Here is a 19,267-nt window from a genome sequence, read left to right on the forward strand (position 1 = left end):
TATATTTCGTATATTGTATATGTAATATTAACTAAAAGTACACCAAATAAATTTTATATACTGTAAATAAAATATCAAAAAGAACAGTAAATATATATTACATACTGTACATAAAATATCAAAAAGTACATGAAATATGTGTTATATATACCGTAAGTTTACTATCAAAAACCTCAGTAATTATATTTAATATACTGTACATAAAATATCAAAAATTACACCAAATGTATATTATATACTCTAAATAAAATATCAAAAAGGACAGTAAATATATATTACACTCTACGTAAAATATCAAAGACTACACAAAATATATATTATATAATTTACATAAAATATCAGAAGTACACCAAATATATATTATATACTGTGTATAATATATCAAAAAGTACAGTAATTATATTTTATATATTGTACACATAATATTAACTAAAAGTACACCAAATACATTTTATATACTGTAAAAAAAAATCAAAATGTACAGTAAGTATATATTACATACTGTACATAAAATATCAAAAAGTACACAAAAAATGTTTTACATATAACGTAAGTTTACTTTCAAAAACTACAGTAATTATATTTAATATACTGTACATAAAATATCAAAAATTACACCAAATGTATATTCTATACTCTAAATAAATTATCAAAAAGGAAAATAAATATATATTACACATCCTATGTTAAATATCAAAAACTACAACAAATATATATAATTTAATTTACATAAAATATCAATAGGACAGCAAATATATCTTATATACTGTACATAAAATATCAAAAAGTACAGTAAATATATTTCATATATTGTAGATATAATATTAACTAAAAGTACACCAAATACATTTTATATACTGTAAATAAAGTATCAAAAGGTACAGTAAATATATATTACATACTGTACATGAAATAAAATGTACACCAAACATGTGTTATATATACTGTAAAGAAACTATCAAAAACTACAGTAATTACATTTAATATACTGTGCGTAAAATATCAAAAATTACACCAAATGTATATTATATAGTGTAAATAAAATATCAAAATGAACAGTAAATATATATTTCACACCCTATGTAAAATATCAAAAACTACACCAAATATATATTATATAATTTACATAAAATATGAAAAGGACAGCAAATATATCTTATATAATGTACATAAAATATCAAAAAGTACAGTAAACATATTTCATATATTGTACATAAAATATTAACTAAAAGTACAACAAATACATTTTATATACTGTAAATAAAATATCAGAAAGTACAGTAAATATAACATAATGTACATAAAATATCAAAAGGTACACCAAATATGTGTTATATATACTGTAAATAAACTATCAAAAACTACAGTAATTATATTTAATATACTGTACATAAAATATCAAAAATTACACCAAATGTATATTTTATAGTCTAAACAAAATATCAAAAAAATAGTAAATATATATTACACATCCTACGTAAAATATCAAAAACTACACCAAATATATATTATATAATTTACCTAAAATATCAAAAGTACACCAAATATATATTATATAATGTACATAAAATATCAAAAGTACAGTAAATATATTTCATATATTGTACATATAATATTATCTAAAAGTACAACAAATACGTTTTACATACTGTAAATAAAATATCAAAAATTACAGTAAGTATATATTATCTACTGTACATAAAATATCAAAAAGTGCACGAAATATGTGTTATATATACTATAAATAAACTATGAAAATCTTCAGTAATTATATTTAATATACTGTACATAAAATATCAAAAATTACACCAAATGTATATTATACACTCTAAATAGAATATCAAAAAGGACAGTAAATATATATTACACCCTATGTAAAATATCAAAACTACACCAAATATATATTATATAATTTACATAAAATATCAAAAGTACACCAAATATATATTATATACTCTACATAAAATATCAAAAAGTACAGTAAATATATTTCATATGTTGTACATACAATATTAACTAAAAGTACACCAAATACATTTTACATACTGTAAATAAAATACCAAAAATTTCAGTAAGTATATATTATCTACTGTACATAAAATATCAAAAAGTACACCAAATATGTGTTATATATACTGTAAATAAACTATCAAAATCTGCAGTAATTGTATTTAATATACTGTACATAAAATATCAAAAATTACACCAAATGTATATTATACACTCTAAATAAAATATCAAAAAGGACAGTAAATATATATTACACTCTATTTAAAATATCAAAAACTACACCAAATATATATTATATAATTTACATAAAATATCAAAAGTACACCAAATATATATTATATACTGTACATAAAATATCAAAAAGTACAGTAAATATATTTCATATGTTGTACATATAATATTAACTAAAAGTACACCAAATACATTTTACATACTGTAAATAAAATATCAAAAATTACAGTAAGTATATATTATCTACTGTACATAAAATATCAAAAAGTACACCAAATATGTGTTATATACACTGTAAATAAACTGTCAAAATCTTCAGTAATTATATTTAATATACTGTACATAAAATATCAAAAATTACACCAAATGTATATTATACACTCTAAATAGGATATCAAAAAGGACAGTAAATATATATTACACTCTATGTAAAATATCAAAACTACACCAAATATATATTATATAATTTACATAAAATATCAAAAGTACACCAAATATATATTATATACTCTACATAAAATATCAAAAAGTACAGTAAATATATTTCATATGTTGTACATATAATATTAACTAAAAGTACACCAAATACATTTTACATACTGTAAATAAAATACCAAAAATTACAGTAAGTATATATTATCTACTGTACATAAAATATCAAAAAGTACACCAAATATGTGTTATATATACTGTAAATAAACTATCAAAACCTTCAGTAATTATATTTCATATACTGTACATAAAATATCAAAAATTACACCAAATGTATATTATACACTCTAAATAGAATATCAAAAAGACAGTAAATATATACTACACTCTATGTAAAACATCAAAACTACACCAAATATATATTATATAATTTACATAAAATATCAAAAGTACACCAAATATATATTATATACTCTACATAAAATATTAAAAAGTACAGTAAATATATTTCATATGTTGTACATATAATATTAACTAAAAGTACACCAAATACATTTTACATACTGTAAATAAAATATCAAATTTACAGTAAGTACATATTATCTACTGTACATAAAATATCAAAAAGTACACCAAATATGTGTTATATATACTGTAAATAAACTATCAAAATCTTCAGTAATTATATTTAATATACTGTACATAAAACATCAAAAATTACACCAAATGTATATTATACACTCTAAATAGAATATCAAAAAGGACAGTAAATATATATTACACTCCATGTAAAATATCAAATACTACACCAAATATATATTATATAATTTACATAAAATATCTAAAGTACACCAAATATATATTATATACTGTACATAAGATATCAAAAAGTACAGTAAATATATTTCATATATTGTACATATATTAACTAAAAGTACACCAAATACATTTTTCTTACTGTAAATAAAATATAAAATATTACAGTAAGTATATATTATCCACTGTACATAAAATATCAAAAAGTACACCAAATATGTGTTATATATACTGTAGAAAAACTATCAAATACTACAGTAATTATATTTAATGTACTGTACGTAAAATATCAAAAATTACACCAAATGTGTATTATATACTGTAAATAAAATATCAAAGTATAGTAAATATATATTACACACCCTATGTAAAATATCAAAAAGTACACCAAATACATATTATATAATTTATATAAAATATCAAAAGGACAGCAAATATATCTTATATACTGTTCATAATATATCAAAATGTACAGTAAATATATTTCGTATATTGTATATGTAATATTAACTAAAAGTACACCAAATAAATTTTATATACTGTAAATAAAATATCAAAAAGAACAGTAAATATATATTACATACTGTACATAAAATATCAAAAAGTACATGAAATATGTGTTATATATACCGTAAGTTTACTATCAAAAACCTCAGTAATTATATTTAATATACTGTACATAAAATATCAAAAATTACACCAAATGTATATTATATACTCTAAATAAAATATCAAAAAGGACAGTAAATATATATTACACTCTACGTAAAATATCAAAGACTACACAAAATATATATTATATAATTTACATAAAATATCAGAAGTACACCAAATATATATTATATACTGTGTATAATATATCAAAAAGTACAGTAATTATATTTTATATATTGTACACATAATATTAACTAAAAGTACACCAAATACATTTTATATACTGTAAAAAAAAATCAAAATGTACAGTAAGTATATATTACATACTGTACATAAAATATCAAAAAGTACACAAAAAATGTTTTACATATAACGTAAGTTTACTTTCAAAAACTACAGTAATTATATTTAATATACTGTACATAAAATATCAAAAATTACACCAAATGTATATTCTATACTCTAAATAAATTATCAAAAAGGAAAATAAATATATATTACACATCCTATGTTAAATATCAAAAACTACAACAAATATATATAATTTAATTTACATAAAATATCAATAGGACAGCAAATATATCTTATATACTGTACATAAAATATCAAAAAGTACAGTAAATATATTTCATATATTGTAGATATAATATTAACTAAAAGTACACCAAATACATTTTATATACTGTAAATAAAGTATCAAAAGGTACAGTAAATATATATTACATACTGTACATGAAATAAAATGTACACCAAACATGTGTTATATATACTGTAAAGAAACTATCAAAAACTACAGTAATTACATTTAATATACTGTGCGTAAAATATCAAAAATTACACCAAATGTATATTATATAGTGTAAATAAAATATCAAAATGAACAGTAAATATATATTTCACACCCTATGTAAAATATCAAAAACTACACCAAATATATATTATATAATTTACATAAAATATGAAAAGGACAGCAAATATATCTTATATAATGTACATAAAATATCAAAAAGTACAGTAAACATATTTCATATATTGTACATAAAATATTAACTAAAAGTACAACAAATACATTTTATATACTGTAAATAAAATATCAGAAAGTACAGTAAATATAACATAATGTACATAAAATATCAAAAGGTACACCAAATATGTGTTATATATACTGTAAATAAACTATCAAAAACTACAGTAATTATATTTAATATACTGTACATAAAATATCAAAAATTACACCAAATGTATATTTTATACTCTAAACAAAATATCAAAAACATAGTAAATATATATTACACATCCTACGTAAAATATCAAAAACTACACCAAATATATATAATATAATTTACATAAAATATCAAAAGTACACCAAATATATATTATATACTGTACATAAAATATCAAAAGTACAGTAAATATATTTCATATATTGTACATATAATATTAACTAAAAGTACAACAAATACGTTTTACATACTGTAAATAAAATATCAAAAATTACAGTAAGTATGTATTATCTACTGTACATAAAATATCAAAAAGTGCACGAAATATGTGTTATATAAACTATAAATAAACTATGAAAATCTTCAGTAATTATATTTAATATACTGTACATAAAATATCAAAAATTACACCAAATGTATATTATACACTCTAAATAAAATATCAAAAAGGACAGTAAATATATATTACACTCTATGTAAAATATCAAAAACGACACCAAATATATATTATATAATTTACATAAAATATCAAAAGTACACCAAATATATATTATATACAGTACATAAAATATCAAAAAGTACAGTAAATATATTTCATATATTGTACATATAATATTAACTAAAACTACACCAAATACATTTTATATACTGTAAATAATGTATCAAAAATTACAGTAAGTATATATTATCTACTGTACATAAAATATCAAAAAGTACACCAAATATGTGTTATATATACTGTAAATAAACTATCAAAATCTTCAGTAATTATATTTAATATACTGTACATAAAATATCAAAAATTACACCAAATGTATATTATATACTCTAAATAGAATATCAAAAAGGACAGTAAATATATATTACACTCTATGTAAAATATCAAAACTACACCAAATATATATTATATAATTTACATAAAATATCAAAAGTACACCAAATATATATTATATACTGTACATAAAATATCAAAAAGTACAGTAAATATATTTCACATGTTGTACATATAATACTAACTAAAAGTACACCAAATACATTTTACATACTGTAAATAAAATATCAAAAATTACAGTAAGTATATATTATCTACTGTACATAAAATATCAAAAAGTACACCAAATATGTGTTATATACACTGTAAATAAACTGTCAAAATCTTCAGTAATTATATTTAATATACTGTACATAAAATATCAAAAATTACACCAAATGTATATTATACACTCTAAATAGGATATCAAAAAGGACAGTAAATATATATTACACTCTATGTAAAATATCAAAACTACACCAAATATATATTATATAATTTACATAAAATATCAAAAGTACACCAAATATATATTATGTACTCTACATAAAATATCAAAAAGTACAGTAAATATATTTCATATGTTGTACATATAATATTAACTAAAAGTACACCAAATGCATTTTACATACTGTAAATAAAATACCAAAAATTACAGTAAGTATATATTATCTACTGTACATAAAATATCAAAAAGTACACCGAATATGTGTTATATATACTGTAAATAAACTATCAAAACCTTCAGTAATTATATTTAATATACTGTACATAAAATATCAAAAATTACACAAAATGTATATTATACACTCTAAATAGAATATCAAAAAGACAGTAAATATATACTACACTCTATTTAAAATATCAAAACTACACCAAATATATATTATATAATTTACATAAAATATCAAAAGTACACCAAATATATATTATATACTCTTCATAAAATATCAAATAGTACAGTAAATATATTTCATATGTTGTACATATAATATTAACTAAAAGTACACCAAATACATTTTACATACTGTAAATAAAATACCAAAAATTACAGTAAGTATATATTATCTACTGTACATAAAATATCAAAAAGTACACCAAATATGTGTTATATATACTGTAAATAAACTATCAAAATCTTCAGTAATTATATTTAATATACTGTACATAAAATATCAAAAATTACACCAAATGTATATTATACACTCTAAATAATATATCAAAAAGGACAGTAAATATATATTACACTCTTTTTAAAATATCAAAAACTACACCAAATATATATTATATAATTTACATAAAATATCAAAAGTACACCAAATATATATTATATACTGTACATAAAATATCAAAAAGTACAGTAAATATATTTCATATGTTGTACATATTATATTAACTAAAAGTACACCAAACACATTATACATACTGTAAATAAAATATCAAAAATTACAGTAAGTATATATTATCTACTGTACATAAAATATGAAAAAGTACACCAAATATGTGTTATATATACTGTAAATAAACTATCAAAATCTTCAGTAATTATATTTAATATACTGTACATAAAATATCAAAAATTACACCAAATGTATATTAAACACTCTAAATAGAATATCAAAAAGGACAGTAAATATATATTACACTCTATGTAAAATATCAAAACTACACCAAATATATATTATATAATTTACATAAAATATCAAAAGTACACCAAATATATATTATATACTGTACATAAAATATCAAAAAGTACAGTAAATATATTTCATATGTTGTACATATAATATTAACTAAAAGTACACCAAATACATTTTACATACTGTAAATAAAATACCAAAAATTACAGTAAGTATATATTATCTACTGTACATAAAATATCAAAAAGTACACCAAATATGTGTTATATATACTGTAAATAAACTATCAAAATCTTCAGTAATTATATTTAATATACTGTACATAAAATATCAAAAATTACACCAAATGTATATTATACACTCTAAATAGAATATCAAAAATACAGTAAATATATACTACACTCTATTTAAAATATCAAAACTACACCAAATATATATTATATAATTTACATAAAATATCAAAAGTACACCAAATATATATTATATACTCTACATAAAATATCAAAAAGTACAGTAAATATATTTCATATGTTGTACATATAATATTAACTAAAAGTACACCAAATACATTTTACATACTGTAAATAAAATACCAAAAATTACAGTAAGTATATATTATCTACTGTACATAAAATATCAAAAATTACACCAAATATGTGTTTTATATACTGTAAATAAACTATCAAAATCTTCAGTAATTATATTTAATATACTGTACATAAAATATCAAAAATTACACCAAATGTATATTATACACTCTAAATAATATATCAAAAAGGACAGTAAATATATATTACACTCTATTTAAAATATCAAAAACTACACGAAATATATATTATATAATTTACATAAAATATCAAAAGTACACCAAATATATATTATATACTGTACATAAAATATCAAAAAGTACAGTAAATATATTTCATATGTTGTACATATTATATTAACTAAAAGTACACCAAACACATTATACATACTGTAAATAAAATATCAAAAATTACAGTAAGTATATATTATCTACTGTACATAAAATATGAAAAAGTACACCAAATATGTGTTATATATACTGTAAATAAACTATCAAAATCTTCAGTAATTATATTTAATATACTGTACATAAAATATCAAAAATTACACCAAATGTATATTAAACACTCTAAATAGAATATCAAAAAGGACAGTAAATATATATTACACTCTATGTAAAATATCAAAACTACACAAAATATATATTATATAATTTACATAAAATATCAAAAGTACACCAAATATATATTATATACTCTACATAAAATATCAAATAGTACAGTAAATATATTTCATATGTTGTACATATAATATTAACTAAAAGTACACCAAATACATTTTACATACTGTAAATAAAATACCAAAAATTACAGTAAGTATATATTATCTACTGTACATAAAATATCAAAAAGTACACCAAATATGTGTTATATATACTGTAAATAAACTATCAAAATCTTCAGTAATTATATTTAATATACTGTACATAAAATATCAAAAATTACACCAAATGTATATTATACACTCTAAATAGAATATCAAAAAGACAGTAAATATATACTACACTCTATGTAAAACATCAAAACTACACCAAATATATATTATATAATTTACATAAAATATCAAAAGTACACCAAATATATATTATATACTCTACATAAAATATCAAAAAGTACAGTAAATATATTTCATATGTTGTACATATAATATTAACTAAAAGTACACCAAATACATTTTACATACTGCAAATAAAATATCAAAAATTACAGTAAGTATATATTATCTACTGTACATAAAATATCAAAAAGTACACCAAATATGTGTTATATATACTGTAAATAAACTATCAAAATCTTCAGTAATTATATTTAATATACTGTACATAAAACATCAAAAATTACACCAAATGTATATTATACACTCTAAATAGAATATCAAAAAGGACAGTAAATATATATTACACTCCATGTAAAATATCAAATACTACACCAAATATATATTATATAATTTACATAAAATATCTAAAGTACACCAAATATATATTATATACTGTACATAAGATATCAAAAAGTACAGAAAATATATTTCATATATTGTACATATATTAACTAAAAGAACACCAAATACATTTTTCTTACTGTAAATAAAATATAAAATATTACAGTAAGTATATATTATCCACTGTACATAAAATATCAAAAAGTACACCAAATATGTTTTATATATACTGTAGAAAAACTATCAAACACTACAGTAATTATATTTAATGTACTGTACGTAAAATATCAAAAATTACACCAAATGTGTATTATATACTGTAAATAAAATATCAAAGTATAGTAAATATATATTACACACCCTATGTAAAATATCAAAAAGTACACCAAATACATATTATATAATTTATATAAAATATCAAAAGGACAGCAAATATATCTTATATACTGTTCATAATATATCAAAATGTACAGTAAATATATTTCGTATATTGTATATGTAATATTAACTAAAAGTACACCAAATAAATTTTATATACTGTAAATAAAATATCAAAAAGAACAGTAAATATATATTACATACTGTACATAAAACATCAAAAAGTACATCAAATATGTGTTATATATACCGTAAGTTTACTATCAAAAACCTCAGTAATTATATTTAATATACTGTACACAAAATATCAAAAATTACACCAAATGTATATTATATACTCTAAATAAAATATCAAAAAGGACAGTAAATATATATTACACTCTACGTAAAATATCAAAGACTACACAAAATATATATTATATAATTTACATAAAATATCAGAAGTACACCAAATATATATTATATACTGTGTATAATATATCAAAAAGTACAGTAATTATATTTTATATATTGTACACATAACATTAACTACAAGTACACCAAATACATTTTATATATAGTGTAAAAATAAATCAAAATGTACAGTAAGTATATATTACATACTGTACATAAAATATCAAAAAGTACACAAAAAATGTTTTACATATACCGTAAGTTTACTTTCAAAAACTACAGTAATTATATTTAATATACTGTACATAAAATATCAAAAATTACACCAAATGTATATTCTATACTCTAAATAAATTATCAAAAAGGAAAATAAATATATATTACACATCCTATGTTAAATATCAAAAACTACAACAAATATATATAATTTAATTTACATAAAATATCAATAGGACAGCAAATATATCTTATATACTGTACATAAAATATCAAAAAGTACAGTAAATATATTTCATATATTGTAGATATAATATTAACTAAAAGTACACCAAATACATTTTATATACTCTAATTAAAGTATCAAAAGGTACAGTAAATATATATTACATACTGTACATGAAATAAAATGTACACCAAACATGTGTTATATATACTGTAAATAAACTATCAAAAACTACAGTAATTACATTTAATATACTGTGGGTAAAATATCAAAAATTACACCAAATGTATATTATATAGTGTAAATAAAATATCAAAATGAACAGTAAATATATATTTCACACCCTATGTAAAATATCAAAAACTACACCAAATATATATTATATAAATTACATAAAATATGAATAGGACAGCAAATATATCTTATATAATGTACATAAAATATCAAAAAGTACAGTAAACATATTTCATATATTGTACATAAAATATTAACTAAAAGTACAACAAATACATTTTATATACTGTAAATAAAATATCAGAAAGTACAGTAAATATAACATAATGTACATAAAATATCAAAAGGTACACCAAATATGTGTTATATATACTGTAAATAAACTATCAAAAACTACAGTAATTATATTTAATATACTGTACATAAAATATCAAAAATTACACCAAATGTATATTTTATACTCTAAACAAAATATCAAAAACATAGTAAATATATATTACACATCCTACGTAAAATATCAAAAACTACACCAAATATATATTATATAATTTACATAAAATATCAAAAGTACACCAAATATATATTATATACTGTACATAAAATATCAAAAGTACAGTAAATATATTTCATATATTGTACATATAATATTAACTAAAAGTACAACAAATACGTTTTACATACTGTAAATAAAATATCAAAAATTACAGTAAGTATATATTATCTACTGTACATAAAATATCAAAAAGTGCACCAAATATGTGTTATATATACTATAAATAAACTATGAAAATCTTCAGTAATTATATTTAATATACTGTACATAAAATATCAAAAATTACACCAAATGTATATTATACACTCTAAATAAAATATCAAAAAGGACAGTAAATATATATTACACTCTATGTAAAATATCAAAAACTACACCAAATATATATTATATAATTTACATAAAATATCAAAAGTACACCAAATATATATTATATACAGTACATAAAATATCAAAAAGTACAGTAAATATATTTCATATATTGTACATATAATATTAACTAAAACTACAACAAATACATTTTATATACTGTAAATAAAGTATCAAAAATTACAGTAAGTATATATTATCTACTGTACATAAAATATCAAAAAGTACACCAAATATGTGTTATATATACTGTAAATAAACTATCAAAATCTTCAGTAATTATATTTAATATACTGTACATAAAATATCAAAAATTACACCAAATGTATATTATACACTCTAAATAGAATATCAAAAAGGACAGTAAATATATATTACACTCTATGTAAAATATCAAAACTACACCAAATATATATTATATAATTTACATAAAATATCAAAAGTACACCAAATATATATTATATACTCTACATAAAATATCAAAAAGTACAGTAAATATATTTCATATGTTGTTCATATAATATTAACTAAAAGTACACAAAATACATTTTACATACTGTAAATAAAATACCAAAAATTACAGTAAGTATATATTATCTATTGTACATAAAATATCAAAAAGTACACCAAATATGTGTTATATATACTGTAAATAAACTATCAAAATCTTCAGTAATTATATTTAATATACTGTACATAAAATATCAAAAATTACACCAAATGTATATTATACACTCTAAATAGAATATCAAAAAGGACAGTAAATATATATTACACCCTATGTAAAATATCAAAACTACACCAAATATATATTATATAATTTACATAAAATATCAAAAGTACACCAAATATATATTATATACTCTACATAAAATATGAAAAAGTACAGTAAATATATTTCATATGTTGTACATATAATATTAACTAAAAGTACACCAAATACATTTTACATACTGTAAATAAAATACCAAAAATTACAGTAAGTATATATTATCTACTGTACATAAAATATCAAAAAGTACACCAAATATGTGTTATATATACTGTAAATAAACTATCAAAATCTTCAGTAATTATATTTAATATACTGTACATAAAATATCAAAAATTACACCAAATGTATATTATACACTCTAAATAGAATATCAAAAAGACAGTAAATATATACTACACTCTATGTAAAACATCAAAACTACACCAAATATATATTATATAATTTACATAAAATATCAAAAGTACACCAAATATATATTATATACTCTACATAAAATATCAAAAAGTACAGTAAATATATTTCATATGTTGTACATATAATATTAACTAAAAGTACACCAAATACATTTTACATACTGTAAATAAAATATCAAAAATTACAGTAAGTATATATTATCTACTGTACATAAAATATCAAAAAGTACACCAAATATGTGTTATACATACTGTAAATAAACTATCAATATCTTCAGTAATTATATTTAATATACTGTACATAAAACATCAAAAATTACACCAAATGTATATTATACACTCTAAATAGAATATCAAAAAGGACAGTAAATATATATTACACTCCATGTAAAATATCAAATACTACACCAAATATATATTATATAATTTACATAAAATATCTAAAGTACACCAAATATATATTATATACTGTACATAAGATATCAAAAAGTACAGTAAATATATTTCATATATTGTACATATATTAACTAAAAGTACACCAAATACATTTTTCTTACTGTAAATAAAATATAAAATATTACAGTAAGTATATATTATCCACTGTACATAAAATATCAAAAAGTACACCAAATATGTGTTATATATACTGTAGAAAAACTATCAAATACTACAGTAATTATATTTAATGTACTGTACGTAAAATATCAAAAATTACACCAAATGTGTATTATATACTGTAAATAAAATATCAAAGTATAGTAAATATATATTACACACCCTATGTAAAATATCAAAAAGTACACCAAATATATATTATATAATTTATATAAAATATCAAAAGGACAGCAAATATATCTTATATACTGTTCATAAAATATCAAAATGTACAGTAAATATATTTCATATATTGTATATGTAATATTAACTAAAAGTACACCAAATAAATTTTATATTCTGTAAATAAAATATCTAAAAGAACAGTAAATATATATTACATACTGTACATAAAATATCAAAAAGTACATCAAATATGTGTTATATATACCGTAAGATTACTATCAAAAACCTCAGTAATTATATTTAATATACTGTACATAAAATATCAAAAATTACAGCAAATGTATATTATATACTCTAAATAAAATATCAAAAAGGACAGTAAATATATATTGCACTCTACGTAAAATATCAAAGACTACACAAAATATATATTATATAATTTACATAAAATATCAGAAGTACACCAAATATATATTATATATTGTGTATAATATATCAAAAAGTACAGTAATTATATTTTATATATTGTACACATAATATTAACTAAAACTACACCAAATACATTTTATATACTGTAAAAAAAAATCAAAATGTACAGTAAGTATATATTACATACTGTACATAAAATATCAAAAGTACACAAAAAATGTTTTACATATACCGTAAGTTTACTTTCAAAAACTGCAGTAATTATATTTAATATACTGTACATAAAATATCAAAAATTACACCAAATGTATATTCTATACTCTAAATAAATTATCAAAAAGGAAAATAAATATATATTACACATCCTATGTTAAATATCAAAAACTACAACAAATATATATAATTTAATTTACATAAAATATCAATAGGACAGCAAATATATCTTATATACTGTACATAAAATATCAAAAAGTACAGTAAATATATTTCATATATTGTAGATATAATATTAACTAAAAGTACACCAAATACATTTTATATACTGTAAATAAAGTATCAAAAGGTACATTAAATATATATTACATACTGTACATGAAATAAAATGTACACCAAACATGTGTTATATATACTGTAAAGAAACTATCAAAAACTACAGTAATTACATTTAATATACTGTGCGTAAAATATCAAAAATTACACCAAATGTATATTATATAGTGTAAATAAAATATCAAAATGAACAGTAAATATATATTTCACACCCTATGTAAAATATCAAAAACTACACCAAATATATATTATATAATTTACATAAAATATGAAAAGGACAGCAAATATATCTTATATAATGTACATAAAATATCAAAAAGTACAGTAAACATATTTCATATATTGTACATAAAATATTAACTAAAAGTACAACAAATACATTTTATATACTGTAAATAAAATATCAGAAAGTACAGTAAATATAACATAATGTACATAAAATATCAAAAGGTACACCAAATATGTGTTATATATACTGTAAATAAACTATCAAAAACTACAGTAATTATATTTAATATACTGTACATAAAATATCAAAAATTACACCAAATGTATATTTTATACTCTAAACAAAATATCAAAAACATAGTAAATATATATTACACATCCTACGTAAAATATCAAAAACTACACCAAATATATATTATATAATTTACATAAAATATCAAAAGTACACCAAGTATATATTATATAATGTACATAAAATATCAAAAGTACAGTAAATATATTTCATATATTGTACATATAATATTATCTAAAAGTACAACAAATACGTTTTACATACTGTAAATAAAATATCAAAAATTACAGTAAGTATATATTATCTACTGTACATAAAATATCAAAAAGTGCACCAAATATGTGTTATATATACTATAAATAAACTATGAAAATCTTCAGTAATTATATTTAATATACTGTACATAAAATATCAAAAATTACACCAAATGTATATTATACACTCTAAATAGAATATCAAAAAGGACAGTAAATATATATTACACACTCTGTAAAATATCAAAACTACACCAAATATATATTATATAATTTACATAAAATATCAAAAGTACACCAAATATATATTATATACTCTACATAAAATATCAAAAAGTACAGTAAATATATTTAATATGTTGTACATACAATATTAACTAAAAGTACACCAAATACATTTTACATACTGTAAATAAAATACCAAAAATTTCAGTAAGTATATATTATCTACTGTACATAAAATATCAAAAAGTACACCAAATATGTGTTATATATACTGTAAATAAATTATCAAAATCTGCAGTAATTATATTTAATATACTGTACATAAAATATCAAAAATTACACCAAATGTATATTATACACTCTAAATAAAATATCAAAAAGGACAGTAAATATATATTACACTCTATTTAAAATATCAAAAACTACACCAAATATATATTATATAATTTACATAAAATATCAAAAGTACACCAAATATATATTATATACTGTACATAAGATATCAAAAAGTACAGTAAATATATTTCATATGTTGTACATATAATATTAACTAAAAGTACACCAAATACATTTTACATACTGTAAATAAAATATCAAAAATTACAGTAAGTATATATTATCTACTGTACATAAAATATCAAAAAGTACACCAAATATGTGTTATATACACTGTAAATAAACTGTCAAAATCTTCAGTAATTATATTTAATATACTGTACATAAAATATCAAAAATTACACCAAATGTATATTATACACTCTAAATAGGATATCAAAAAGGACAGTAAATATATATTACACTCTATGTAAAATATCAAAACTACACAAAATATATATTATATAATTTACATAAAATATCAAAAGTACACCAAATATATATTATATACTCTACATAAAATATCAAAAAGTACAGTAAATATATGTCATATGTTGTACATATAATATTAACTAAAAGTACACCAAATACATTTTACATACTGTAAATAAAATACCAAAAATTACAGTAAGTATATATTATCTACTGTACATAAAATATCAAAAAGTACACCAAATATGTGTTATATATACTGTAAATAAACTATCAAAACCTTCAGTAATTATATTTAATATACTGTACATAAAATATCAAAAATTACACCAAATGTATATTATACACTCTAAATAGAATATCAAAAAGACAGTAAATATATACTACACTCTATGTAAAACATCAAAACTACACCAAATATATATTATATAATTTACATAAAATATCAAAAGTACACCAAATATATATTATATACTGTACATAAAATATCAAAAAGTACAGTAAATATATTTCATATGTTGTACATATAATATTAACTAAAAGTACACCAAATACATTTTACATACTGTAAATAAAATATCAAATATTACAGTAAGTATATATTATCTACTGTACATAAAATATCAAAAAGTACACCAAATATGTGTTATACATACTGTAAATAAACTATCAAAATCTTCAGTAATTATATTTAATATACTGTACATAAAACATCAAAAATTACAACAAATGTATATTATACATTCTAAATAGAATATCAAAAAGGACAGTAAATATATATTACACTCTATGTAAAATATCAAATACTACACCAAATATATATTATATAATTTACATAAAATATCTAAAGTACACCAAATATATATTATATAATGTACATAAGATATCAAAAAGTACAGTAAATATATTTCATATATTGTACATATATTAACTAAAAGTACACCAAATACATTTTTCTTACTGTAAATAAAATATAAAATATTACAGTAAGTATATATTATCCACTGTACATAAAATATCAAAAAGTACACCAAATATGTGTTATATATACTGTAGAAAAACTATCAAATACTACAGTAATTATATTTAATGTACTGTACGTAAAATATCAAAAATTACACCAAATGTGTATTATATACTGTAAATAAAATATCAAAGTATAGTAAATATATATTACACACCCTATGTAAAATATCAAAAAGTACACCAAATACATATTATATAATTTATATAAAATATCAAAAGGACAGCAAATATATCTTATATACTGTTCATAAAATATCAAAATGTACAGTAAATATATTTCATATATTGTATATGTAATATTAAATAAAGTACACCAAATAAATTTTATATACTGTAAATAAAATATCAAAAAGAACAGTAAATATATATTACATACTGTACATAAAATATCAAAAAGTACATCAAATATGTGTTATATATACCGTAAGATTACTATCAAAAACCTCAGTAATTATATTTAATATACTGTACATAAAATATCAAAAATTACAGCAAATGTATATTATATACTCTAAATAAAATATCAAAAAGGACAGTAAATATATATTTCACTCTACGTAAAATATCAAAGACTACACAAAATATATATTATATAATTTACATAAAATATCAGAAGTACACCAAATATATATTATATATTGTGTATAATATATCAAAAAGTACAGTAATTATATTTTATATATTGTACACATAATATTAACTAAAACTACACCAAATACATTTTATATACTGTGAAAAAAAATCAAAATGTACAGTAAGTATATATTACATACTGTACATAAAATATCAAAAAGTACACAAAAAATGTTTTACATATACCGTAAGTTTACTTTCAAAAACTACAGTAATTATATTTAATATACTGTACATAAAATATCAAAAATTACACCAAATGTATATTCTATACTCTAAATAAATTATCAAAAAGGAAAATAAATATATATTACACATCCTATGTTAAATATCAAAAACTACAACAAATATATATAATTTAATTTACATAAAATATCAATAGGACAGCAAATATATCTTATATACTGTACATAAAATATCAAAAAGTACAGTAAATATATTTCATATATTGTAGATATAATATTAACTAAAAGTACACCAAATACATTTTATATACTGTAAATAAAGTATCAAAAGGTACAGTAAATATATATTACATACTGTACATGAAATAAAATGTACACCAAACATGTGTTATATATACTGTAAAGAAACTATCAAAAACTACAGTAATTACATTTAATATACTGTGCGTAAAATATCAAAAAT

Source organism: Pan paniscus, chromosome 17, assembly GCF_029289425.2.
Source record: "Pan paniscus chromosome 17, NHGRI_mPanPan1-v2.0_pri, whole genome shotgun sequence".
Classification (NCBI taxonomy): Eukaryota; Metazoa; Chordata; class Mammalia; order Primates; family Hominidae; genus Pan; species Pan paniscus.